This window comes from Bos javanicus, chromosome 7 (genome assembly GCF_032452875.1).
Source record: "Bos javanicus breed banteng chromosome 7, ARS-OSU_banteng_1.0, whole genome shotgun sequence".
NCBI classification, from domain to species: Eukaryota; Metazoa; Chordata; class Mammalia; order Artiodactyla; family Bovidae; genus Bos; species Bos javanicus.
In genome coordinates, this window is record NC_083874.1 from 45494866 (window position 1) to 45521587 (window position 26722).

General features: G+C 43.0%; 1 long non-coding RNA gene across 1 annotated transcript; it reads left to right on the forward strand.

Annotated features, from left to right (window-relative positions):
- Positions 1-1431: 1431 nt before the first annotated feature.
- Positions 1432-25254, forward strand: LOC133251281 (uncharacterized). Its single transcript, XR_009737560.1, has 2 exons — positions 1432-7507; positions 18851-25254. It is a non-coding gene; the product is annotated as an uncharacterized LOC133251281 (long non-coding RNA).
- The last annotated feature ends 1468 nt before the right edge of the window (positions 25255-26722 follow it).

Consider the following 26722-nt stretch of genomic DNA (forward strand, 5'->3'; position numbering starts at 1 on the left):
AGACACTCTCCCTAGACTGCTTCATGGACAAATATCCTTGAAAAGACAATCTGGAACAAAAGGGCAATTAGTGTCTAACTCTTAAGATGTGCAGATACATAGGACACCCATGGAAAATTGTTTCCCAGCATAGGTTGTTTTTTCTTTTTCTTTTTTTGCATGTGGTCGTCTAATTGGTCCAGTTCAATTTGTTGAAAAAGACTGTCTTTTTTCCATTCAATTATTGTACTTTAATATCTTTGTCAAGAATTAATTGACCATCTATGTGTGAATCTATTTCTGGAGTCTATTCTGCTCCATTGATCTATGTGTATATCTTTTTACCAATACGATAGTGTCTTGATTCAGTTCAGTTCAGTTCAGTCGCTCAGTCATGTCCAATTCTATGCGACCCCATGAATTGCAGCACGCCAGGCCTCCCTGTCCATCACCAACTCCCGGAATTCAACCAGACTCACGTCCATCGAGTCAGTGATGCCATCCAGCCATCTCATCCTCTGTCGTCCCCTTCTCCTCCTGCCCCCAATCCCTCCCAGCATCAGAGTCTTTTCCAATAAGTCAACTCTTCGCATCAGGTGGCCAAAGTATTGGAGTTTCAGCTTTAGCATCATTCCTTCCAAAGAAATCCCAGGGCTGCTCTCTTTCAGAATGGACTGGTTTGGATCTCCTTGCAGTCCAAGGGACTCTCAAGAGTCTTCTCCAACACCACAGTTCAAAAGCATCAATTCTTTGGCGCTCAGCCTTCTTCACAGTCCAAGTCTCACATCCATACATGACCACTGGAAAAACCATAGCCTTGACTAGACAGAACTTTGTTGGCAAAGTAATGTCTCTGCTTTTGAATATGCTATCTAGGTTGGTCATAACTTTCCTTCCAAGGAGTGTCTTTTAATTTCATGGCTGCAGTCACCATCTGCAGTGATTTTGGAGCCCAAAAAAGAAAGTCTGACACTTTCCACTGTTTCACCATCTATTTCCCATGAAGTGATGGGACCGGATGCCATGATCTTCGTTTTCTGAATGTTGAGCTTTAAGCCAACTTTTCACTCTCCACTTTCACTTTCATCAAGAGGCTTTTGAGTTCCTCTTCACTTTCTGCCATAAGGGTGGTGTCATCTGCATATCTGAGGTTATTGATATTTCTCCTGGCAATCTTGATTCCAGCTTGTGTTTCTTCCAGTCCAGCGTTTCTCATGATGTACTCTGCATATAAGTTAAATAAGCAAGGTGACAATATATAGCCTTGACGTACTCCTTTTCCTATTTGGAACCAGTCTGTTGTTCCATGTCCAGTTCTAACTGTTGCTTCCTGACCTGCATACAAATTTCTCAAGAGGCAGATCAGGTGGTCTGGTATGCCCATCTCTTTCAGAATTTCCCACAGTTTATTGTGATCATACAGTCAAAGGCTTTGGCATAGTCAATAAAGCAGAAATAGATGTTTTTCTGGAACTCTCTTGCTTTTTCCATGATCCAGCAGATGTTGGCAATTTGATCTCTGGTTCCTCTGCCTTTTCTAAAACCAGCTTGAACATCAGGAAGTTCACAGTTCACATATTGCTGAAGCCTGGCTTGAAGAATTTTGAGCATAGTAGCACAAAGAGCAAGCTTTTTCTGTAAAGGGTGGCTATTATATAATTCCTGTTAGATACTTTTGTTTCTTTCTTTTTTCAATTGTTTAAAAACATGAAAATCATTTTTCATCAACTCCTGCTGTAGCTTTATGTTAAGTCTCTAGATCATGTCATTTGAGTTATTCAGCTGTGTTCTTTCACAAAATTGTTTTGGCTATTTTAGTCTATTGCTTTTCAATACAAATTTTAGCATCAGTTTCTCAATTTTTAGAAAAACAAAGCTGCTAGGATTTTAATTGGGATTGCATTGAATCTATGGATCAATGGGGGAGAATTAACATCTTAATATCAAGTCTTCCAATTCATAAACATGGTATATCTCCATTTATTTAGGTCTTATTGTTATGGTATATTTTAAAATCTGTTGAAACATTAGATTTAAACACATATTTGCCACTTTATTTGTTATTCTTCATTCATTCTCTGCTTCTTACTTTCCATCTTTTTTACTTTTCTTTTACTTGAAAAATTTGTTAACATTTCCTTTAGTCTGTTAGTGGCAGCTCACTTTTTGTCAAATTTAAAATTTTTATTTTCCTTCTGTGTTTGTTGTTTGGCTGAATAAAAATCACCCCAAAACTTAGTGACTTAAAACAATAACTATTTATTATCTCACAGTTTCTGTGAATTAGGAATTCACAGAGTAGTTTAACTGGGTGGTTCTGGCTCAGGGTCTCTGATGTGGTTTCAATACATTTGCTGTTTAGTGCTTTAGTTATGTGAAGGCTTAGGTAGGAGCGCAGGAGCCGCCTCTAAGATGGCCCAGTCACGTGGCTGTTTGTTTCAGGGCTCCGTTTCTCCTGACACAGACTCTCTGCAGGGCTGCCTGTGTGTCCTCACAGGGTGGAGGCCTGCTTTCAGAGTAAGCAAGCCAAGGAGGAGCAAGGGAGAGCTGCAATATCTTACATGACACAGACTCAGAGGTTCCATACCATCACTCTAACTTAGAAGTAAATTATTAAGTCCACTGCATATTTGAGGGCAAGATATGTTAGGCTCCACCTTTTAAATAGAGTGTCAGAGAATTTGTGAATGAATTTTAAACCACTGCTAAGTCACTTCAGTCGTGTCCAACTCTGTGCGACCCCATAGACGGCAGCCCACCAGGCTTCCCCATCCCTGGGATTCTCCAGGCAAGAACACTGGAGTGGGTTGCCATTTCCTTCTCCAATGCATGAAAATGAAAAATGAAAGTGAAGTCGCTCAGTCGTGTCCGACTCTTAGCGACCCCATGGACTGCAGCCCACCAGGCTCCTCCATCCATGGGATTTTCCAGGCAAGAGTACTGGAGTAGGGTGCTATTACCTTCTCATCTTCATTAAAAAAATTTTTTTCTCTTCTCTTGTTTTTTCCTTTTCTTTCTTCTCTTTCTTCCTCTTCTGACTGTTTTTGCCTCTCCTCTCTCCTCCTCCTTCTAAGATTGTTTTCTAGAATATTCTTCACCAATTCTTTTAATTGTAGGCCTAGAAACTTTTAACAGAATTCTAGAAGATACTTTAGAAAATACTCTAGAATACCTCTATTCAGTTCTTTTACTGCTGATAGAATTTAAGCTGTTTTAAACAGTTCAAAATGGAATCACAGTGGCCAATGTGAACTTCCATATTAGTTGTTTTGAAATGTCTGATGTAGAATTGTGAGTGTCTTAGTGTTAGAAATTAAGAGTGTTACTTTAGATAAGAATTTTGTTTGGTAATCTGCAGATAGACTTCACTGGAACAGAAAGAACATTGGATAGAGACAAGACTGCCTGTGGTGTAATCATTATACCCTACTGGTGGACTCCTTAAAATAAGACCATAGATGGTCTAAGCAGGGGACGCAGGTTCAATCCTGGTCAGAGAACTGAGATCACATATGCTGTGGAGCAACTAAGCTCGCACGCCACAACTAGAGAGTCTGTGCACCATAATGAAAGATCCCGTGTGCCGCAACTTAAGACCTAACATAGCCAAATAAATAAAAAAAATTTTTTTTTTTTTTTAAAAAAGGTCATTGAGTCAGGTGACTTGAAAGCTCTTTGCTGGAGGACTGGATTCCAGTCTGCTGAGAGCTGTTCCATACCAAAACTGCCAGAGACTGTTGGAGTAGAGGGTGACTGCTCACTCAGGCTTGTTGTGAGACCTGCTGAGTGACGGGGGACCACTGCTGAGATACCTTCTTCTGGGGACTTCCCCTTGGAGTGGTTCATTACCCTTTTCTATTTTCACTACTTTGACTAAACTGTGTTGTGTGTTAATTGTGTGCAACAGACCAAACGACTATGCATTGAGTATTGGCTGTGTTTCATACATCTCCAATCCTGTGTTCTTCCAGCCCTTACGGCTGGGCCCTGCCACAAGGTGTCTTTGTCTAGATGTCCTTGCATCTCTATATTGTATTATGTGAAAGTTCCTGTTGTGTTATTTGGTACATATTCACAGTTTAAATGTTCATAATAAATTTTATATCCTTTGGCATTTAAATGTACTTCTCTTTATTTTGTTTGAAGCTTTTTGTCCTGAATTTTGTGTTGTCAGATATTAAGATTTTTAATGTTTATATTTTTCTGGTATGCTTTTTTTGCCCATCCTTTCATTTTAACCTTTCTGAGTCATTTTGTCGTAGATGTATATAACCTAGAGCTGGATTAGGCTTTGCAATCTATTTTGAAAACCATTCTAAAAATAGATGAGTTAAACCCACTTATATTTATTGAATTGACAGATATATTTGGTTTCAATTCTGTCATATTACTTTATGTTGTGTTTTCATTATTTACTTTTGTATTTGCCCTTTTTCTTAATGTAGTTTTGATACTTAGGAAGGTTTGTATTTTTGCTCTAAAAGTTACCTTTGTAAAATACCCTGGATCCATTCTTTCTGGGGACTGTATCTTGATTCTCTACTATGAGCAACAATAAAATTACCTTTTAATTTCACCCTCTCTGCCTCATGCCTCCTCTGCCATTCAGTCAATAGAATTAGTGTTTATGTTGAATGTGATTAAGCTTCTACTTGATTTGGAAACTTTAAATACTATCCTTTGAATCAAGTAATTTGAGGTGATCAGTAAAATTATTCTTACTCCTATTTTCTCTTTCTTCAATTTTTTATTTATAATGAGAAATGTCTACAATATTAAGTAAGGTATGTAATATCTGCATTCTGATCTGTCACCCTATTCTCTGTATTTGTTTTATTTCTACAATTTAATACAGCCAGTGCTCAAGGAAGGTCCTTTTATCCTGATTTCCTCAGGCTTGCTCAGGGGTGCTGCAACTGCTGTCCTATGGTTCTAGCAGGTTCCTCTGAAAAGGCTCATGAGAATAGTATTCTCTGATTTCTTACAGATTTTTAAATGTTTATCTGCAGGCTGTGTACTTGAAGATCAGTTTGGCTGGACAGAACTCTTGGCTCATACTTTCCTTCCTTCGAGGGTCTTGCAGGTTTGGGTTCAGTTTGCAGTAATGCTTGTTGCCCTGGAGAAGTGGTTGAAATGTGGGGCTGGGGGAGCTCTCTGTTGCCACAGTGATGAACTTCTGATATGGACCCCTTGAGAAGGCACCTGTCCCCTGGAGAGTTTCTGTTTCTCAGATTTCTTCACAGCCTTTGTCTCTAGGAAAATTAGACCCACGTTTTAAAGTTCTTTTTTTTTTTTCTACAGTGCTTTCCAAGATTTTTCAGTGTCCCCAGCAGTTCTGCTATGTTCAATTTAGACCTTGTTTTCATAGTTCCCTTTCATAGTAGGGTCCTCTCCTTCCAGAAGAGAATCATTGCTGAGATTTCTGAGCTCTCTAAGGCTATACATCCCCTCTTTACTCAAGGTTTTCACCCCTGCAGTTCTTTAAAAACACTTCGGAGGTTGCATTTTTCTCCTGGTTTCATAACTACGTAGTTGACAGGTTTGCTGTTGTCCTTGTTAAGTATGAGACAATTCAGAACTAAACTGTTCCTTCAGAAATGGAACATTTTCCTATTTTGAAATTATAATAAAAAATATTATTTCCACTAAGACATTCTTTCAGCTAAACCTCTGTGGACATCAGGGTATTTTTTTCCTTCTGACAAACTCCTAAAAGTGAAATTCCTGGTTCAGAAGGGCATTCACACTTTTACTATGCCAAAGTATCCCCTAGAAAGTTTGCACCTGAGTTTCCATATCTACTAGCCACAGGCTTTCTCTTTAAAGCTGGTGAACAGTTTCTGCAATCACTGCTCAGCACATTCTAATGTTTCCAGACTCTGTTGAGCAAAACCTCCCTTCTCTTTGTTCAGGCTCCCACTTTGTGGCTGGTGCTCTGTAGAAGAACCCCCTGCCTAAAGGCCATGGCATGGAGGCCTGAGACTGGAAAAACAGCTAGTGCTTATTTACCTTCCAGCACTTTCAGCTGTTCTGTTCTGATTTTGGTCTTGAAAAGGGAGGCCAGTCCAACAGGTGAAAATGCTCCTGGAAATGGCTCAAGGCCTCCTAGTGGGCAGTCAGATGAGAGCACTGAACCAGGGACTCCAGGGCTTCCTTTTTCTCAGCAAATAACCTAAATTCATAATGGTCCTGGAGGTACCAAGTGAAAAAAAAAATACGTAGTTTCCCTCCATACGTGACAAAACTATTCCAAAATAGCCAAATGGTCTAGAGAAACGGCTTTATTCTTACCCATCCTGCTTTGGAAAAGTTGACAATGAGGGTGCATTAAAAATACCGAGTGGAGAGAGCTCTTGGATCTGGCTTCTCAAGCTGGGAAACATTAAAAGTTTTGAAACTCTGGGATCCACGGCTATTAAAGAAATATCTAAATTCTAAATATTCCTCTCCCAGGGCTTCTTTGGTATCCTGCCTAGCCAACAGCAGAAGGTTCTCAGAGAGACAAATAATATGCACAACTTTTTTTAGTCCGCTTATGATAATTATCTCAAATTAACATCACAAGGCAGTGAAAATTACATTCCCCAAAGGCTTCCTACTGCAGGAAGTTACTCTGCTCCTTTCTGCACAGGTAATAAAGATTAAAATCAGGTTAGCTTCTGTTGTGCAAAAGTTCGTTAATCCATTATTTATATTCATATAAGATGGTGGGTTTTTTAAAGATCAAAATCATGAATGCTTTAACTTGTTGTAAATGTAAGCTTAACTTTTTTTTCTGTTGAATTAGTCTTCTCTCTGCTAGAAATGTTAAAATTGGTATTCTTAAAACAGCAGTTGAGTGGCTGCTTTAACTGAATGGATGTTCAGCTCTCAGATCACAGAAAGTTATAGTTCCTCGCTATTTTGTACACCTCAGGGCATACCAGGAGTTGAGTTTGCCTCATTTTAAGCACAGCTCTGATGAACTGAAGTGTTCACATGGAAGGAGGTGGAGGAGGGGAGGTGGAGGAGGGAAGTCGGAGACCAGGTTACATGGGAGCAAAGGACACCGTTGGAGAGGCCCTAGGACTGTCTTCCCATCTTTGAAGCGCTGTTTTATAAAAGATGGCTCATTCTTCATTGCTTTTTGAGGCAGGCATAGGGCCAAAGAGTGAGAACTCTATAAAGTTAGATTTCATCTTTAAATATAAGAACTTTATTAGAGATGTCTGAAAAATAAAAAAAGCTTCCTTGACTTGAACCGAGCTCCCAGCCATCGCACATCTACAATAAATTCATGATTGAACCAGATACATAATTAAATATTTCACAATTTAAAAAAAACATGATAAGAGCTCAAAATGTCTTTTAAAAAGCAAACTCTCTTGTTACCTGTTAACTTTGCAGAACAGGACACTGTGGCTGATCATCTTAATCCCAGTTGGAGTTCTGAAACCTGTTGCCTGCCTGGTTGCCTTTGACTATGGGGTTGCACAGAGTCAGACACGACTGAAGTAACTTAGCAGCAGCAGCAGCAGCAGCACATAAGGTATAATTAATAGCAAAAACTCAATAATGCTTTATATTTGCATTCTCCCTCATTTTTAAATTTCCAAATGTTTCTCTTTCTCTTTCTCTACATGCATTTATGTATTTGTGTATTTCCAAATTATGAATTTATATATTCCAGAGATAATTTTATCTTTCAGGAGGACTCACATATCCTTTGTATTAATTCTGTTAACCCCAAAGAGCCATTTCCCAACATTCCTACCGTTGGTCAGTGGCGGTAGAGGATTTCCCCACAGTTCAAGAACAAAATTCTCTGTGAGAGTGAAACTCTTAAGTAAGCACATAGTACAGTTTTTGTGTAAGAAATTTGCTGAAAGAGGTAGTTTTTCCAAACAACCCATCAAAAAATGGGCTGAAGACTTAAATAGACATTTCTCCAAAGAAGATATTCAGATGGCCAACAGGCTTGATTGAAAAGATGCCTCACATTGCTAATTATTAGAGAAATGTAAATCAGAACTACAGTGAGGTATCACCTCACACCAGTCAGAATGGACATCACCAAAAAGTCTACAAATAATAAATGCTAGAGGAGGTGTGGAGAAAAGGGAACCCTCCTACACTATTGATGGGAATGTAAATTCGTGGAGCCACTATGGAGAACAGCATGGAGATTCCTTAAACTAAAAATAAAGTTGCAATATATCCAGCAGTCCCACTCTTAGGCATATATTCAGAAAAGACAAAAACTCTAATTCAAAAAGATATATGCATCCCAATGTTCATAGTAGCATAATTTACAATAGCTAAGACATGGAAGCAACCAAAGTGTCCGTCAACAGATGAATGCATGAGTATATGGTATATGGTACAATGCAGTATTACTCAGCCATAAAAGAGAATGAAATAATGCCATTTGCAGCAACATGGATGGACCTAAAGATTATCATACTGAGTGAAGTAAGTCAGATAGAGAAAGACAAATATCATATGATATCACTCATTGTGGAATCTAAAAAAATGATACAAATGAATTTATTTATAAAACAGCAACAGGCTCACAGATATAGAAAACAAATTTATGGTTACCAAAGGGGGAAGGGGAGAGGAAGGGATAAATTAGGAGTTTGGGATTAACAGATACACACTGCTATATATTAAATTGATAAATAATAAGGACTATATTTTATAATAATGTATAATAGAAAACAAGGACCTATAACTTATAATGGAGAAGGAAATGGCAACCCACTCCAGTATTCTTTTTTTTTTCCCACTCCAGTATTCTTGCCTGGAGAATCCTATGGACTGTATCCTGCCAGGCTCCTCTGTCCATGGGGTCGAAAGAGTCAGACATGACTTAGTGACTAAACCACCACCACCACCATACCTTATAATAACCTATAACTGAGTCACTTCGCTGTACACCTGAAACTAACACAACATTGTAAATCAAGTATACTTCAGGGACCTCCCTAGTAGTCCAGTGGTTAGGAATCTGCCTATCAATGCAGGGGACACAGGTTTGATCCCTGGTCCAGGAAGATCCCACATGCTGCAAGGCAGCTAAGCCCATGTGCCACAACTACTGAAGCCTGCATGCCCTGGAGCCTGCACTCCGCAACAAAAGAAGCCACCACAGTGAGAATTCTATGCACCACAACAAAGAGTAGCCCTCACTTGCCACAATTAGGGAAAAGTTCACATGCAGCAACAAAGACCCAGCACAACCAAAAGTAAATAAAGCTGAGAGAGTGAGGTCATTCATTATGTAAAAACTGTACTTCAATAAAAAAGGAGATAGTTTTTCAATAAAAAGCAAGACGGGGAAATTCCCTGGTGGTCCACTGATCAGGACTCAGCACTTGCTCTGTTGGGGCCTGAGTTCAGTCTCTGGTTGGGGAACTAAGATCCTGTAAGCCAAGTGGCCTGACAGAAAAAAAAAAAAAAAAAAAACAACTAGCAATTTTGGTTTTTTATTTAAAAAAAAAAAAAAAGGCAAGAAGGGATGATATGGATGTGGTTTCACTCCTGAATTTAGCTAAAATAAGTTTGTTTTTTATCTTGCCCTGTCTCTTCTTAAGAAAGAAAATGCAACAAAGGAATGGTGATGAATGCAAGAGCCCTGGGCTCATCTCTTATGTCCTGAGGGACAGATAGAGGCAGGTTGCCAAGTGCTGGGCCTGGGGTGGACACAGCTGCCAGTCACAGGGCAAGAACTGCACTTTATAATACTTTTGGACTAACCAAGACTGGCCAAGGACTGGTTGGCACCATGCCATAACTAGATACCAGATTGCTTTTCAGCATCTAACCAGGAAGTTTTGTCACATGCTGTGTCCTCTCCCACACTGTGACTATTAAGTACAGACAAACTTTCTGGTTCCGCCCTATCTTTAGCCACAGTATTAACTTGTGGGGCTAATGGAAGAATCACATTTTAATGTACCAGATTTAGGACACACAGAGAAATTCCGAAGCTTGGTTAAATTTGGATTTCAGATAAATAATTTTTTAGTATTGCTGCTGCTACTGCTGCTAAGTCGCTTCTGTCGTGTCCGACTCTGTGAGACCCCAGAGACGGCAGCCCACCAGGCTCCCCTGTCCCTGGGATTCTCCAGGCAAGAACACTGGAGTGGGTTGCCATTTCCTTCTCCAATGCATGAAAGTGAAAAGTGAAAGTGAAGTCGCTCAGTTGTGTCCGACCCTCAGCGACCCCATGGACTGCAGCCTACCAGGCTCCTCTGTCCATGGGATTTTCCAGGCAAGAGTACTGGAGTGGGGTGCCATTGCCTTCTCCATTTTTTTTTTTTTTTTTAGTATTAGTATATCCCAAATGTGTTCTCTCTAGCAACCTACTGCATTTTTCCAATCAGTATTTAAGACTTTGAAAGGAAAAATGAATGAATGAATAAATGAATAGTCAGGAAGATCAATAGGACAGAAACAAATCACAGAGGTGTAATTAATGAAAATTTAACATTTAAAAAAATAGTTTGTCAATTTAAAATTTTGTTGCTGTTCTTCAATTGCTAAGTTGTGTCTAACTCTATGCAACCCCATGCACTGCAGCACACCAGGCTTCACTGTCTCCCAAAATTTGCTCAAATTCATGTCCATTAAGTCAGTGATGCTATCTAACCATCTCATCCTCTGCTGCTGCCTTCTTTTTTTGCTTTCAGTCTTCCTCAGCATCAGGATCTTTTCCAGTGAGTCGGCTTTTCACATCAGGTGGCCAAATTATTGGAGCATCAGCCTCAGCATCAGTCCTTTCAATGAATATTCAGGGTTGATTTCCTTTACGATTGACTAGTTTGATCTCCTTGCTGTCCAAGGAACTCAAGGGTCTTCTCTAACACCACAGTTCAAAAGTGTCAATTCTTCAGTGCTCAGCCTTCTTTATGGTCCAACTCTCACATCCATACACGATTACTGGAAAAACTATAGTTTGGACTATATGGATCTATGTCGGCAAAGTGATATCTCTGCTTTTTAATATGCTGCCTAAGTTTGTCTTAGCTTTTCTTCCAAGGAGTGTCTTTTAATTTCATGGCTACAGTCACCATCTGCAGTGATTTTGAAGCCCAAGAAAATAAAATCTGTCACTGCTTCCACATTTTTCCCTTCTATTTGCCATGAAGTGATGGGACTGCTTGCCATGATCTTAGTTTTTTGAATGTTGAGTTTCAAGCCAGCTTTTTCACCTTTATCAAGAAGCTTTTAGTTCCGTTTCACTTTCTGTCATTAGTGATATCATCTGCATATCTGAGATTGTTGATATTTCTCCCGGCAATCTTGATTCCAGCTTGTGATTCATCCAGCCTCGCATTTCTCATGATGTACTCTGCATATAAGTTAAATAAGCAGGGTGACAATATACAGCCTGTCATACTCCTTTCCCAGTTTTGAACCAGCCCATTTTTCCATGTCCAATTCTAACAGTTACTTTGTGACCTGCATACAGGTTTCTCAGCAGATGGGTGAGATAGTCTGATATTCCCATCTCTTTAAGAATTTTCCACAGTTTGTCATAATCCACACAGTCAAAGGCTTTAGTGTAGTCAATGAAGCAGAAGTAGATATTTTTCTGGAATTCCCTTGCTTTCTCTGTGATCTAGTGAATGTTGGCAATTTGACCTCTGATTCCTCTGCTTCTTCCAAACCTAGCTTGTACATTTGAAGTTCTCAGATCATGTACTGCTGAAGCCTAGCTTGAAGGATTTTGAGCATTACCTTGCTAGCATGTGAAATGAGCACAACTGTTCTACAGGAACAGTAGTTTGAACATTCTTTTGCATTTCCCTTCTTTGAGATTGGAATGTAAACTGACCTTTTCAAGTCATGTGGCCCTTGGGTGAGTTTTAAATATTTAAATTTAAAATATTTTCTAATGATTTTTCTTAATTTTAAAAATTTATTTATTTTTAATTGAAGGATAATTGCTTTATAGTATTGTGTTGGTTTCTGCCAAGCATCAACTTGAATCAGCCATGATATGTCCCTGTTCCCTCCCTCTTGAACCTCCCTCCCACCACTCTCCCCATCCCACCCCTCTAGGTAATTTTTTTTTATTTTCATAAAAATAACACATACACTCCCCCAAATTAAAATATAAAATAGAACTAAAAGGCATATGGTGAAAAATAGTAGCCTCCTACCCCACCCAACCCTAACTCCCTGCTTGATGCCCAGAGGTACCCAGTTAAACTCTTTCAGCTGTTTCTCCCAGTTTTAACCTTTCTAAATCTTATATTATAGTGTTCATTTGTTGAGTTGTCAATTTTAAACATTACCCGTTTATTTGTAATCATGGTATATGAAGACTGACTTCTTTTACTCTCTTCTACCTACATCCTCCTTCCCTTTTCTCCAGCTTCCCAGTACTGTACATCACAGATACTGATTAATTAGTAATCTGTGTTAACATTATTATAGCTCTGTAAATTGTTTTGTGTTGCCTTTATCTTCTTTTACAGTTTATGTGTTGTGGAGTTATCAGTAGGTAGCAGTTGCCTCAGACTTTTTTATTGACTCAGTTTTTGGTAAGTTCAGTTCAGTTCAGTTGCTCAGTCGTGTCCGACTCTTTGCAACCCCATGAATCACCGCATGCCAGGCCTCCCTGTCCATCACCAACTCCCGGAGTTCACCCAGACTCACATCCATCGAGTCAGTGATGCCATCCAGCCATCTCATCCTCTGTCATCCCCTTCTCCTCCTGCCCCCAATCCCTCCCAGCATCAGAGTCTTTTCCAATAAGTCAACTCTTCGCATCAGGTGGCCAAAGTACTGGAGTTTCAGCTTTAGCATCATTCCCTCCAAAGAAATCCCAGGGCTGATCTCCTTCAGAATGGACTGGTTGGATCTCCTTGCAGTCCAAGGGACTCTCAAGAGTCTTCTCCAACACCACAGTTCAAAAACATCAATTCTTCGGCGCTCAGCCTTCTTCACAGTCCAACTCTCACATCCATACATGACCACAGGGAAAACCATAGCCTTGACTAGACGGATCTTTGGGGCAAAGTAATGTCTCTGCTTTTGAATATGCTATCTAGGTTGGTCATAACTTTCCTTCCAAGGAGTAAGCGTCTTTTAATTTCATGACTGCAATCACCATAAACTTATTGCTAATTCTTGGAACCATCTAATAGCCCCTGAACATAATTTCCCACCTATTCATACCTATTAGGTAATCCATCTGGCCCATCTGGCACCAGATATCCTTCACCATCATCCTGAGAATGCCTCTGCCCTCTCCTGAGTATGTCTTGCTCATTCTTGCATAGTTCTCTTATTTATGTGAGAGAGTATAAAGTATTTCATTCTTCTGTTATTTGGGTGGAGAGCTTCCTAAGAAAAGGAGCATGAGAGGCAAATTATTTGTGATTTTCCATGTTTTCAAGTATTTTTTGTTCTACCATTTCTCTTGATGGTTTGAGTTTAGATTTCTAAGCTAAAATAATTCTCATTCAGAATTCTGAGTCTGTGACTCCATTATCCTCCAGCTTCCAGTGTTGCTACTGAGAGGTCTGGTGTTGTTCTCATCCCTGATCCTTTCAACTGACCTGTATTTCCTTTCTGAGTTCTTTTGGAGCCTTTTCTTTATCCCTGGTGTTTTGACATTTCATGAAAGTGAGTCTTGAAATAGAAATCTTATTTTCTCTCCCTGAATATTTCATAGCATTTGTAAAGCTTCTTCTCTCTATACATATGCATTCTTCCTCCCTCTCCTACACCTACCTTTCATGTCTAAGGCTTTCATTAAATGTCTGGGGATCTTGGCTCTCTGATCATATTTAGGAGCTATGTGCTGAACAGATGATTGGATGGTCAGCATGCATGGGTGGATTGTCTGTCAGTGGACGTCCCTGTAGAGGGTGGCTGGTCATGAGCTGGCTCTTCTTCTGGGGGTCTGTATCCGTATCATGTATGTATCTGTAGGTCTTTCCCTTGAGTGTGCTCAGTTTCTTCAGAAAAGAGTTTGTGAGTCTTCAGTCTAGAGGATGCCTGCTTATCAAGCTTCTTAGAAACAGAATGAGAAAAAGGGTCTGGCAGTTTACCTCTTAGTTTCAGAGTTTCCATTTACTCTCCATATTTTCAGTTTTGTACTCCATACTCACCTTCTACAGTGCCTGAGGAGCTGACCCAAGTTCCCCAGTGGGCACTTCATGTTTCCTACAGGAAGAAGCGAGATGTGACCCCACTACCCAGTGGGATTTGTGCTTTCATGCAGTCTCCACCAGTCCCTGCTGTGTGCAGCTCTGCCTTCCCTGTCCCAGCAACCTGCCCACGTCTTATCCGGAAGCTCTCTGTAGGCGCGAGGCCTTCAGCCTCCTGTGCTGCCATGTGGCTCACCACTGCTTCCTGCCTTTCAAAAATGTGCTGAGGTGGCTCAGTCTGCTGCCATGTCTTCCCCTGTTTGCATAGACTTGTCAATGTGTAACTCTTTTTATTCCCTTATGGTTGTTTGTAGTAGGGCTTTGGGAGGGAGCAGACAGATTCTTGAGAGGTTCTTCTGTCACATTTGGTTCGAAGTTCTTTAGAGTCTCTTTTCACTTTGAAGTACTTGGGGGGAAAAATTTCCAGGCCATGTTCTGAAATAATTTCTTCTGTCAGTCAACACAGTTACCTTTTTAAAAATTGGAGTATAGTTGCTTTACATTGCTGAGTCTGTTTCTGCTGTACAGCAAAGTGAATTAGCCATCAGTTCAGTTCAGTTGCTCAGTCATGTCCGACTCTTTGCGACTGCATGAATTGCAGCACGCCAGGCCTCCCTGTCCATCACCAACTCCCGGAGTTCACTCAGACTCACATCCATCGAGTCAGTGATGCCATCCAGCCATCTCATCCTCTGTCGTCCCCTTCTCCTCCTGCCCCCAATCCCTCCCAGCATCAGAGTCTTTTCCAGTGAGTCAACTCTTCGCATCAGGTGACCAAAGTACTGGAGTTTCAGCTTTAGCATCATTCCTTCCAAAGAAATCCCAGGGCTGATCTCCTTCAGAATGGACTGGTTGGATCTCCTTGCAGTCCAAGGGACTCTCAAGAGTCTTCTCCAACACCACAGTTCAAAAGCATCAATTCTTTGACGCTCAGCCTTCTTCACAGTCCAACTCTCACATCCATACATGACCACAGGAAAAACCATAGCCTTGACTAGACGGAACTTTGTTGGCAAAGTAATGTCTCTGCTTTTGAATATGCTATCTAGGTTGGTCATAACTTTCCTTCCAAGGAGTAAGCATCTTTTAATTTCATGGCTGCAGTCACCATCTGCAGTGATTTTGGAGCCCAAAAAAATAAAGTCTGACACTGTTTCCACTGTTTCTCCATCTATTTCCCATGAAGTGGTGGGACCGGATGCCATGATCTTCGTTTTCTGAATGTTGAACTTTAAGTCAACTTTTCACTCTCCACTTTCACTTTCATCAAGAGGCTTTTGAGTTCCTCTTCACTTTCTGCCATAAGGGTGGTGTCATCTGCATATCTGAGGTTATTGATATTTCTCCTGGAAATCTTGATTCCAGTTTGAGTTTCTTCCAGTCCAGCATTTCTCATGATGTACTCTGCATATAAGTTAAATAAGCAGGGTGACAATATATAGCCTTGACGTACTCCTTTTCCTATTTGGAACCAGTCTGTTGTTCCATGTCCAGTTCTAACTGTTGCTTCCTGAACTGCACACAGATTTCTCAAGAGGCAGGTCAGGTGGTCTGGTATTCCCATCTCTTTCAGAATTTTCCACAGTTTATTGTGATCCACACAGTCAAAGGCTTTGGCATAGTCAATAAAGCAGAAATAGATGTTTTTCTGGAACTCTCTTGCTTTTTCGATGATCCAGCAGATGTTGGCAATTTGATCTCTGGTTCCTCTGCCTTTTCTAAAACCAGCTTGAACATCAGGAAGTTCACAGTTCACGTATTGCTGAGGCCTGGCTTGGAGAATTTTGAGCATTACTTTACTAGCATGTGAGATGAGTGCAATTGTGTGGTAGTTTGAGCATTCCTTGCCATTGCCTTGTGGCCACTGCTGAGTTTTCCAAATTTGCTGGCATATTGAGTGCAGCACTTTCACAGCATCATCTTTCAGGATTTGAAATAGCTCAACTGGAATTCCATCACCTCCACTAGCTTTGTTCATAGTGATGCTTTCTAAGGCCCACTTGACTTCACATTCCAGGATGTCTGGCTCTAGACGAGTGATCACACCATCGTGACTATCTGGGTCGTGAAGATCTTTTTTGTACAGTTCTTCTGTGTGTTCTTGCCACCTCTTCTGCTTCTGTTAGGTCCATACCATTTCTGTCCTTTATCGAGCCCATCTTTGCATGAAATGTTCCTTTGGTATCTCTAATTTTCTTGAAGAGATCGCTAGTCTTTCCCGTTCTGTTGTTTTCCTCTATTTCTTTGCATTGATCGCTGTGGAAGGCTTTCTTATCTCTTCTTGCTATTCTTTGGAACTCTGCATTCAGATGCTTATATCTTTCCTTTTCTCCTTTGCTTTTCACTTCTCTTCTTTTCACAGCTATTTGTAAGCCCTCCCCAGACAGCCATTTTGCTTTTTTGCATTTCTTTTCCAGTATGAATTAGCCATACATATACATATATCCCTTTTTTGGATTTCCTTCCCATTTAGGTCACCACAGAGCACCAAGTTCCTGCACTATACCAAAAATACTGTATATAGTAGTATATATATGTCAATCCCAATCTCCCAATTCATCCGACCCCCTTCCCCAGCATAGTCATTCTTTATTTTGTTTTGAGCTAGGTGTTTTCTTTGTGGGAAATGGAGCAAAGTTCAAATACACACATTGTTTAATCATGTTAGTAAGACATTTTTGACCTTTTGAACAAGATCCAAATGTTCTTCTCTGCTTTTGTCTAGAAATGGGGACAGAAAAGCATGAGAGGCAGTTTGAAACATGGCCTTGGCACCAATGCTTTCCAGACTTGCTCTGTCTTTTGGGCTTGAATAAAACCAGGGAGAATGCTGAAATACCATCTTCTTTGAATTAATCATGAGCCCCACCTCTCCTGCTATCTTGTGTTTATACATTACTGCTATTGTGTTATATCTGCTGGCAGATCTCCTTTCATCTTCTGGCCATACAAAACCCTCTTCATTTAAAGCTGCAGGCATGGCTCTTCAATTAAGAGGGCATTTTAGCAATAATTCTTCATTCCTCTTATTGAAGGGCTCAAAGTCTTAGGAAAGGATCACTGCTGTTTCAGTGTGCTCTGCTGTGCCAGCTGACATCTTAAAGTCCAGACAAGGAGAGAGAGCAGGGTCAGGAGGGTGTTACAGGGAAGGATGACTCTGTGGACGGGGCAAAGGTTAGCAGGACAAGAGTAGATCAGGATGGAAAGGCTTTTGAAGGCCACAGTAAGGACTTTGCACTGTCCTGCAGGCAGTGGGAGCCACCCAAGGAATCTTGAGCAGGAGAGTGACATGAGATAAACTGAGCTTTAAGATAACTAAGCTTATGGGACTTCCCTAGTGGTCCAGTGGTTGAGAATCCACCTTCTAATTCAGGGGATGCCAGTTCAATCCCTGGTCAGGGAACTAAGATGATACACACCAAGGGGCAACTAAGCCTGCATGTCATGACCAGAGAGAAGCATGCACCCCACAACTATAGAAGCCCATGTGCTTCAGGGAAAGATCCCACATGCTACAACGAAGATCCCAGTGCTAAGATCGGGCCCAGCCAAATAAATAAATAAACACCTTTTAAAAAGAAAAGAAGTTTAAGCGTATAGCTGTGAGTGGGAGGGTTTGGAGCAGGGAGAGGTTGGAGTCTAGGTGGCTAGTTAGACAAAGGGTCTCTTAATCCTGGCTGCATAGATGACTGGAAGAGCTTTTTAAAAATGTGTACCCTAGCCTCTACCCTGCCAGATTTTGTTTCAGGTAGTGTAGAGAGGGGACTAAGAATCTGTGTTCTCAGTACATTCATCAGGTGCAGCACTGAGCTGGAAGGCTACTGAAACAAGCCAATAAGGGCCCTGGACCTCAAATATGGGGCTGTGACTCTGGGAGGCGAAGGAGGACACAGATTGAAGGGAGGCTGCCCTTAGGGTGGGAAGTAGGGGGAGAGCAAAGGGGAGAGATGGAGTCCCACCTGACCTCTGACTGTTTAAGGCCTGAAGGGAGGGAGGCATGAGGAATACCATCAAGTTGGGCCTCAAGAGCCAAATGGAGGCTGGGCCCCTCCTGCAGGAGAAACTAGAAGAAGATCACAATTAGGAGAAGATGACGATGGGGAACGTTCATGATGCTAAAGAGGCCTGGGACTTGGGGGAAGATGACTACGAGCATCTGGCTCCTACTGTAGTCGTGGAATATGTGAAGCTGGGAAAAGGAGACTACGGTTCAGATCCTTCTGTTCGCACATGTGCATGGACACATGCATGGCTACACATGAACACGGAAGTAGACACACAGTCGTCCTCTGCAGGAGGCAGAAAGGGTGGTTCAGAGACTGGGCTCTGGAATCCAGCAGCCCTGTCCCTGAGACTCTGGGAGCCTCAGCCTCCTCACCAATAGAAAGCCAACGCCACTAGCAGTTAACTCAATATGGTTGTTGTGATGACTTGATGAGACGCTGCATGCCAAGGCTGGGCACAGAGCCTGGCACGCAGGGAGCACTCCATAATGGTAGCTCTGAGTAATACTAAAAAAATGTGATCTGACTTCTGAAGCCAGGGAGCCATAAAATATTTCATTCAGTGTATCTCACTTCTAAAGCCGGAGAGCCATAAAGTATTTCATTCAGTGTTAGGAGACAAGTCCACAGGAAGGCATGAAACCTCTCGTTTCGTGCTACCCACTCTGGGTGGCTTTCTCTGGGTGTGTGTTTGGTGAGTCCTTTGCCTTTTATTTCTAGGACTTCTGGAGAAATGACAGTCCCTTGCTACTGTGTTTAATTGGAGAGGCTCTCAGAGACCCGAGATTATAATTATGACGCCCTAAATGCCGAGCTCTCCAAAAGTCTGCCATTGCCCTTGCTGTCACCCTGAACAGCTCTGAAAATTCAAACCCTGCAGCCCCCAGAGCATGCCCTGGGTTTCTCAGCCACGCCTCACCTGGGAAATCTGAGTGATGATGACGTGCAGGCAGCAGGAAGACACGCAGTAAACCCAGGAGCCTGTGATGAGCTCAGAAGAGGTGAGTTGATGATCTGCTATTTATAGCCCCACTAAGAGGCTCTGGCCGCCAGCTCCATGTGAGGCTGGGTGGAAATGATGTCTTCACAGAGCTGAGAGCACAGAATGAAATTGGTGATTCATGGGCAGCAGTCACTTGAAATACAAATGCTCCCATGTCCCAGCCTCGCCAGCCTTTCAGATGCCCACTTTGGAAGCATGTAGAACAGAGTTGCTAGTCTACTGCTTCCACTCTGCATGCCTTTGGGCAGGGTGTGCGGACAAGCAGGTTCTGCCTCAACAAGGGGCCTGAAAAGGGCAGCAGTGCTCCTCAGAGTACTGGAAGAGCCTGAGCCCCACCTCCCAGGGCCTCAGCCAGAGCCAGGTCAGGGCTGAGTAAGAGGCAAGCCCTGGGCTACCAGGAGGCCTGCGGGTCAGAGAGGAAGGACCGTTCCTGCTCCTGCCCAGTCTCCAGGGGCAACACTGGCCACAGAGCAGCTTCCTGGTGATGCTTGTTCTGCTGAACATGCAAATATGGACTTTGAGGAAATCCTGATAGCTTTTTTTCTCCTCCCAATTCCATAGCCCAGTACCTGTTACCTGAAATAGCTGTTGTTTATTTTCCTTGGTAATATTTTGGCTTACAGGTCAAAGTCTACTTGGAGGCCCCAACTCAACTCACAATCTGTGAGGAATGTGCTGGGGGTGGGGGGGTCTCTTAACTTCCAAGACTGGATTGAAAGGGTCAAACCAAGATAATGAGAACACAAACCAATCAAGCTCTGGAGCCAGACTGTCTGGGCTCCAATTCTGTCTGTACACGTGCCAGCTTCGCGACCACCATCACATTCCTCCCTTAGACTCAGTTTCCTTCCTGGTAAAGTGGAGATAATAACAGAACCTACCTCACTGGGTTTGGGGAAGATGCAAAGAAGAAAGATATGCAAAGTAGTCAGCACATTGCCAGGCACTCGGAAGGGCTCAGTAAGTGGGAGCTGCCGCTTGTTCTTGCTGCATCATCTGGGCCCCTACACTGACACCATCCTCTGCCCACAGCCTTTGGCACCAAGATTCCTCATGGAGGTGGTGTCCTGAGCCTCAAGAGACTCTGTCCATCACAAGCGTCCCCTGCATCAGGCTGCCCTGCATGATGGAGCTCACCCCTAGGCAGCTTGGCTTTGTATGGCTTGCCCCTGCCCTTCCCAAGGAATCAATTGTCTGTCTTTGGTTTGGGCCATGCCTAGGCATGACCACTCTACTGTTTCTCTCCTCTGGACCTAGGGTGTCCCTTGGGGGATTAACTATCACACCCCAGTGAAGGACTTCACCTGAGGGCCCCAAGTATTAACTCGAGGTCGTAGCTAGCAGTTTGCCTACCAAGGGAGGGCCTGGGCAGTGGGCAGATTGGGCCCACCTCACCTATCAGTTGGACACACAGCGCAATCTGCTGAGTCATGAAGGCCCATGAGGCCTTGGCCGTACATTCTCTCATCTCTAGCTGTCGGCCAAAACATAATTGTGGTTGTCACTTTGGCAGCAAGATGCTGTGATATGTCCTAATACAACTGCCTCTGCTCCACAGCAGTGAGCTCTGGGGAGGTGGGAGGAATCTGCAGCTGCTCACGTCGAGAGAGCCATTCTAGAGAGTGGTCTGTGTGATGTTCAGCCAGGTGCAGCCTCAAGGGTGGTGTGAGTACCAGGGTAAGGCCCCGCATTAGAACAGGCATTGGCACGCCTGCATCTGCATCTGTATAGTGTAATTCTGATGACATCAGTTAATAAGAGAGAAGCTGTCATTGAAATGAGGCATTTGGGGCAGCTACAAAGTTTGGAAAACAGCCTTTAGACTTATGCATAAATTGGACTCCAGTGTGCCTGGGCTGAATGTGGTGTCGGGAGATAGTGCCAGAGGTATACCTGGGTCCAGATTGCACATCTAGGGACTTGAAGGCCAGGCCATGGAGCTTGGACTTGATCCTGCAGGCAATGGAGAGCCACTGAGGGCTGAAGGGAGAGAGCGATGTAGTCACACGACATTGGGTATCTGGGCTCAAACATCCCAAGTAGTGGCGCTAGGAGTGAAACTCTCCCTCCCTGTGGCAGTGGAGAGTGTTCTGGAGCGCCTGGAGCAGCAGCCCCAGGATTCAGAGGTGACCATGACGCTGTGCTTAGTAGGTAGTGTGGGAAGGGTCAGCTCTGGTCAGGCCAGCTGTGAGTGCACAGCAAGTGAGAGGAGGACTAGGCTCCTGCCTGCCTTCTTCCTCAGTTTTCCTAGGCCAGAGTTTAGTAGCAAAGCACCTGTGTGCAGATGTGCCAAATGCAAGGGATGGCACACACTCATGCCCAGGTCAGGGGCTTAGAGATGGTCCCACTGCCTGTGGGTATTGCCTCCTTCACCACACACACATGAAGAAAACAGCAGAGACAAACATCCAAGCCTGGAGAAATTCCTGGAAGGAAGGCTCTATCCTCATGAAATTAAATGCCAGTTTATAGGTTGGTTAATGAAGACAAAAGAATGTTAAGACAAAAGAATATTACTAGCGGATAAGCCTCCCTTGAGCATGGAAGCCAGAGTATATCTGGACCATCATGTAAGTCAGGAGGAACACAGGATTCAAAGGACAAAAATTGTATGTACCCTGCTCAGAAGCACGTTGTTGTGCAAGCAGTGGTTTGGCAGTGATTCTTTCCTTCCAGTGGCCAGCCAGGGAGGGCGGGATGCCTCTCAGTTGTCAGGGGAGGAAGGGGAGGAAGAAGGAATGTTCCCATTCTGGCATGATCTTCCATCAGTGTTCCTTGCGTCGGGCTGCCAAGAGAGCAAGAGGGAGGGTTCGCGACAAGTATTGAACAACAAGGAAGGTCCCTCTCCTGGATAGCCCTAACACAGAATGTGTATGAAGGGAGGGTGCCTGGAGCCCTTGGACCTGTGGGTGTAGCCTGAACCTTATCCTCTTCCCTGAAGACAGGCAGTACATCATAACCACCACTGGCTGCCCAGGGCTGGCTTGGAGCAATATGCCAAGATGTAGTTTTTCTTATTTGATTTGCTTTTCCCTTTAAATTTTGAAGTATCAGATTTTTTATTCTTGGCTGTGCCGAGTTGTGGCATGCAGACTCTTGTTTTTTTTCATATCTGTGGCTTGTGGGATCTAGGTCCTCCACCAGGGATCAAACCTGGGGCCCCTGCATTGGAAGCACAGAGGCTTAGCCACTGGACCACCGGGGAAGTCCCAAAAAGTATCCAATTTTTAAATTTAAAAACATAACATACAATCAGGAAAGTCCAAACAACCATATGTAAGCTTAACAAATAACTATAAACTTAATGTTATTTTTTTTTAATAGGGAAAAGTTTAAAAAAAGAAAACAGATGACCCTTAAACCTTTGCCTGGCCAAGGCAGCATCCACTGAAATTCTTATAACAGTTTAAAAATTAAAACAGTTCAAAAAGATATAAAATGAAAAGTTAAGTGCCTCTACCCTGCATTTTCCCCACAGGTGAACTCTAACAGTTTCTTGTGTATCCTAAATTTTTTTCTCTAATCATTAATAGTTCTAAAGTGAGTATGTGATCATACAAACTTTGTCTGTATTTAATGATAAATTTTAAAAGAGTATATAATCATGTCTGTCCCATGATATAAAATTAACATGTCAAAGATTTAGTTTAACTCATTAATTAATGAGAGAACCACTAAAACATTATAATCAATTCAAAGGAGAACTCACAGTATCACACATGATAGTCAGATAAGGAATGCTGAAATCACTTCAGAAATGGATGCAAAATTGGCCAATATACACAAGGCAATAGTCAGTTGTCTTCCACTAGACACAATTTGTATTACTGTGAACAGGAATTATTTGCATTACTATCAAGGTTTTACAACTTCACTTCCATCTTTAGAGCTGAGAAATGTCTAGTCAAAGACAACAAAAAGCAGAAAGAACCTAGGTGGGTAAGTTATTCAGGACACCCACTAAATTCAACATCTTTCACAGTTTTCTCTACACTTGTAATTGGCTCCCTCTCTACATCCCTCCTTGGAATTCCCCTGCCAACAATCCCTATTGCCCTGTTTGTACCAGCTGACGTGTTGTTGTATGTGTTCCAGATGATGGGTCAGGGCAGAAAACTTAGCCTGAGAGGACCAACAAGCACCCAGGCTGGGCCAGCCAAGTGCTCCCACAGCCCTGACACTGCTTCTTTGGGGTGGGCCCTGGAGTTGTGAGTCAGGCTGACTCAGAACCGGTGATCATGTTGGGTCTTGTAAAAGATGGTTAAGGGTTTTGTGAAAAAGGCAAGAGATTAGAAATGCAGGGAGAAAGGGCCTGTAGTCCAGCACTAAAGATGGAATGGTTGTCTAACGAGCTTCCAGTTCCTGAGATGACTCTGTGCATTTGGATTCTGTGAGAGTCCTCTTTATGCTGGAGTCAGCTTGGGTGGGTGTCTGTTCCAATAATTCTTTACCCAAGGGAATAGCTGACATGCAAGATATATGATGACCTAAGGGGCTGGGGTGGTGTCTGAGGCAGTTTCTCACAGAGCCTAGGGTCTGTGTTGGCACCACAGGGCATTACATCAGCAGAGTGGGTCTATGACATGGTGGAAAAGAACAAATACCTGCCTCACAGTAGAAAAGAACAAATACCCTTGGGCAATCACCTCATTTCCTATGGACAGGTTTTCTTATCTTAAAAGTGGGAGGCCATGCTTCTTTCTGGCCTTCTCCCATGGAGGTCCAGTGGCAGACATGAGTGTGAGTGTACTGCCAGGCCAGTCATGTGGTAGGAAGTGAGCCACAATGCTCCCAGGACAGGAGGAGTCACCCTCTCTGTGCAGAGTGCTTTGGGAGGAGTGCTGTGGGCAGATTTGTGCTGTAGAACTGTCTCTCTGGCTGCCGTGCAGAGTGGCTGGAGGGAAACAGACTAGAGGATAAATACCTGTTTGGCAGTGGCTCCAGGCACTGAGCAGAAGCGATGACCTGAACTGAGGAGACAAGTGGAGGGAACTGATTCAAGAAATGTTTTGGCCAGGATTTAACCTGAGAAATGAGACAATGATGACTGACATGTTTTCAGCAAGGACAACTACGTGGTTAGGGTGTTGCCATCTCAGAAGAAAGAAACCACAGGAGGAGAAGCAGATTTGGGGGAGAGGGGGAAGCTGGATATTGGTGAGTTCAGTTTGAGATGTGGTGAGTATGAAGGACCCATGTGCATGTGGGTAGGGGCATCCAAAGGCAGATGGACACACAGAGGTCTGGAACCTAAGGAGCAGATCGGACCATGAAGCTGGAGGGAATGTGGACACAAACAGATTTATATGAGTGTGGCTGGGGAGGAGAGAGCAGGGGAAGGAGTGGAGAGGCATCATGCCTTCAGCCTTAAAATTTGCACTTGTTGAGAATACAGGTTGGGAAGTGGCTGAGGGCAAGGAGAGGATATTTGGAACATCGGTTAGGGGAAATAGCAGAGAATCTGACCCAAGCCAAGCAGTACAGGGGCCCTGGTGGCTTTGAAGGTCATAAATCTGCATTGATGTTGACCTATCCTCCTTGGGGTTTTCTCCAGGAAATGGAAACCAGGAAGGTAGGTTGGGTCAGCCCATAGTGCCTGGGCTGCAGTCTTGCAAGACAGTTGTGGACGAAGGTTTACTTCCTTCTGAGTGTGTAGCCAAGAGAGCTAACTGTTCACAAAAAAAAAAAAAAAAAACAAACCCAGTATATCCCTTGTCCTTCCATAGAACAGAGCTGAAGCTACAAAGGGGCTTCCCAGCAAGGGTTGCATTTCCCAGCATACACTGCTCCCCTCACATCTGCTACATCTGAGAGGAGTCAAGTGACACATTCTTGCCAGTGGGATGTTGATCAGGGATGACATCTGTGATTGGTTGTTGATCAGTGTATTTTCCAGCCCCAGATAGTTAAGAAGCAGATGTGCCTTCTCTTCCCTTCTTTTCTCCTTTTAGTTTGAGGTTCCCTTGGAAATCACATGTTGGAGACAGCAGAGCCACAAGGTGGAAGGATCTTGGTCCCTGAATCATCACTTGGAGGACAGACACCACCAATTAAAAACACTTATGTGAGCTGAACAAGAAATCAGTGATATTGTCTGAGCCAATATACATTTTGGAATTTGTTTGTTGTAGCATCTAAGCATTACCTTAACTAATACAGGGTTTAAGAAATTTGTTGGTTGTTCAGATGATTCTCCAAACCAGGCTGGAGAATCAACTGAAGCCCCTTGAGATAGAAGGCCTTTGTTAAAGTGCCAAAGCAGGAGTGGAGAGCAGACTGGAAAAATCTAGAAAGCTGGAGATGAAGGCCTCTGGTAGAGGAAGCTAAGATTTTAGAGAGAAGGTACCCCACAATGTGGCAAGAGCCAATGGGAGAAGGTGAGGAGTCTTAAGCAGGTCTGGGAACTGTGATGCTGCGGGTCAGGAATCATGTTGGGTGCTTAGTCCACTTGGGAACTGTGGTCTCTAATGAAGCAGGACACGGGGTGGTGAGGGAGGGCTGACCATTGTCTTGCAACCAGGGCAATGGGAAGAAGTGTTTTGGTTAAAAACTAGGCTAACAGGGCTGCCATCACTCTGCCCTGTCAACTGCCATGGCTGAGTGGATCTGAGAAGGGTGTCTCATCACTGGTGAGGATTTGTTCAGTAGGTCACAGAGATGCACTCCTGAAAGCTGGTCCATGAAAGAAACACCTGTAGATTCTGAGGCAGGCTGGCTCCATCCAGAAACAGCCAGACCCACAGCAAGAGTGCTTTCTTCAGTCAGTAGAGCAGCTTGGCACTCCCCAAATTGCTTATTTACACATATTTTTGAGCCTCATGGACATCCCATATAAAGACAGTGTCTCTCTGTGCCAGGTAAGGTCACCAAAGTGTTAAATAAGTGAGAGCTCTCAGGAGGGGGTTGAGCCAGGGTCTCCTCATCCTTGGCCAGTGCTTCTCATTATAAAATTTCTTTCACAGACATTTTTAGACATTAACTACCCATCATCTTGGGAAGATTTAGGCCTCAACATGCCACCAGCAGCAGGAATGACGGGGATGGCCTCCCAAGGCACTTTCAGTTAGCAATTCTTAAAAGAGTCTCTGAATGAGTGATTCCAAAATAAAACTAGGAATAGGAATGACAGAAAACTCAAGATAATAGCTGTGAAAATAAGAGAAGTTTATATCCCTTCAAAAAACATCAGAGATAAATTTAAGGGTTGCCAAGGTCCTCCATAGTTTCAGAGGGTCAAGACTCCTTCTGTTTTGGTGCTCTCCCCTATTGTTGTGTAAACAAATTATCTCAAAACTCAGTGGCTTAAAACAACAATAAGCATTTATTATCTCACAGTTTCTGTGTCAGTAATTCAGGAGTGACTTTTCTGGGTGGTTCCAGCTTAAGCTTTCTCATAAGGTTGTAGTCTAAGGGAGCTGTGATCCCTTGAAGGCTTGACTGGCACCTCAGCATTGCCGGCAAATTGGTTCTGGCTGTTGGCAGGAAGCCTCAGTTCCTCACCACCTATAATCCTCCATAGGGCTGCTTGAGTGTGCTTACAACAGAGCAGCTGGCTTCCGCTAGCCTAGAGCAAGTGATCCAAAAGAGAA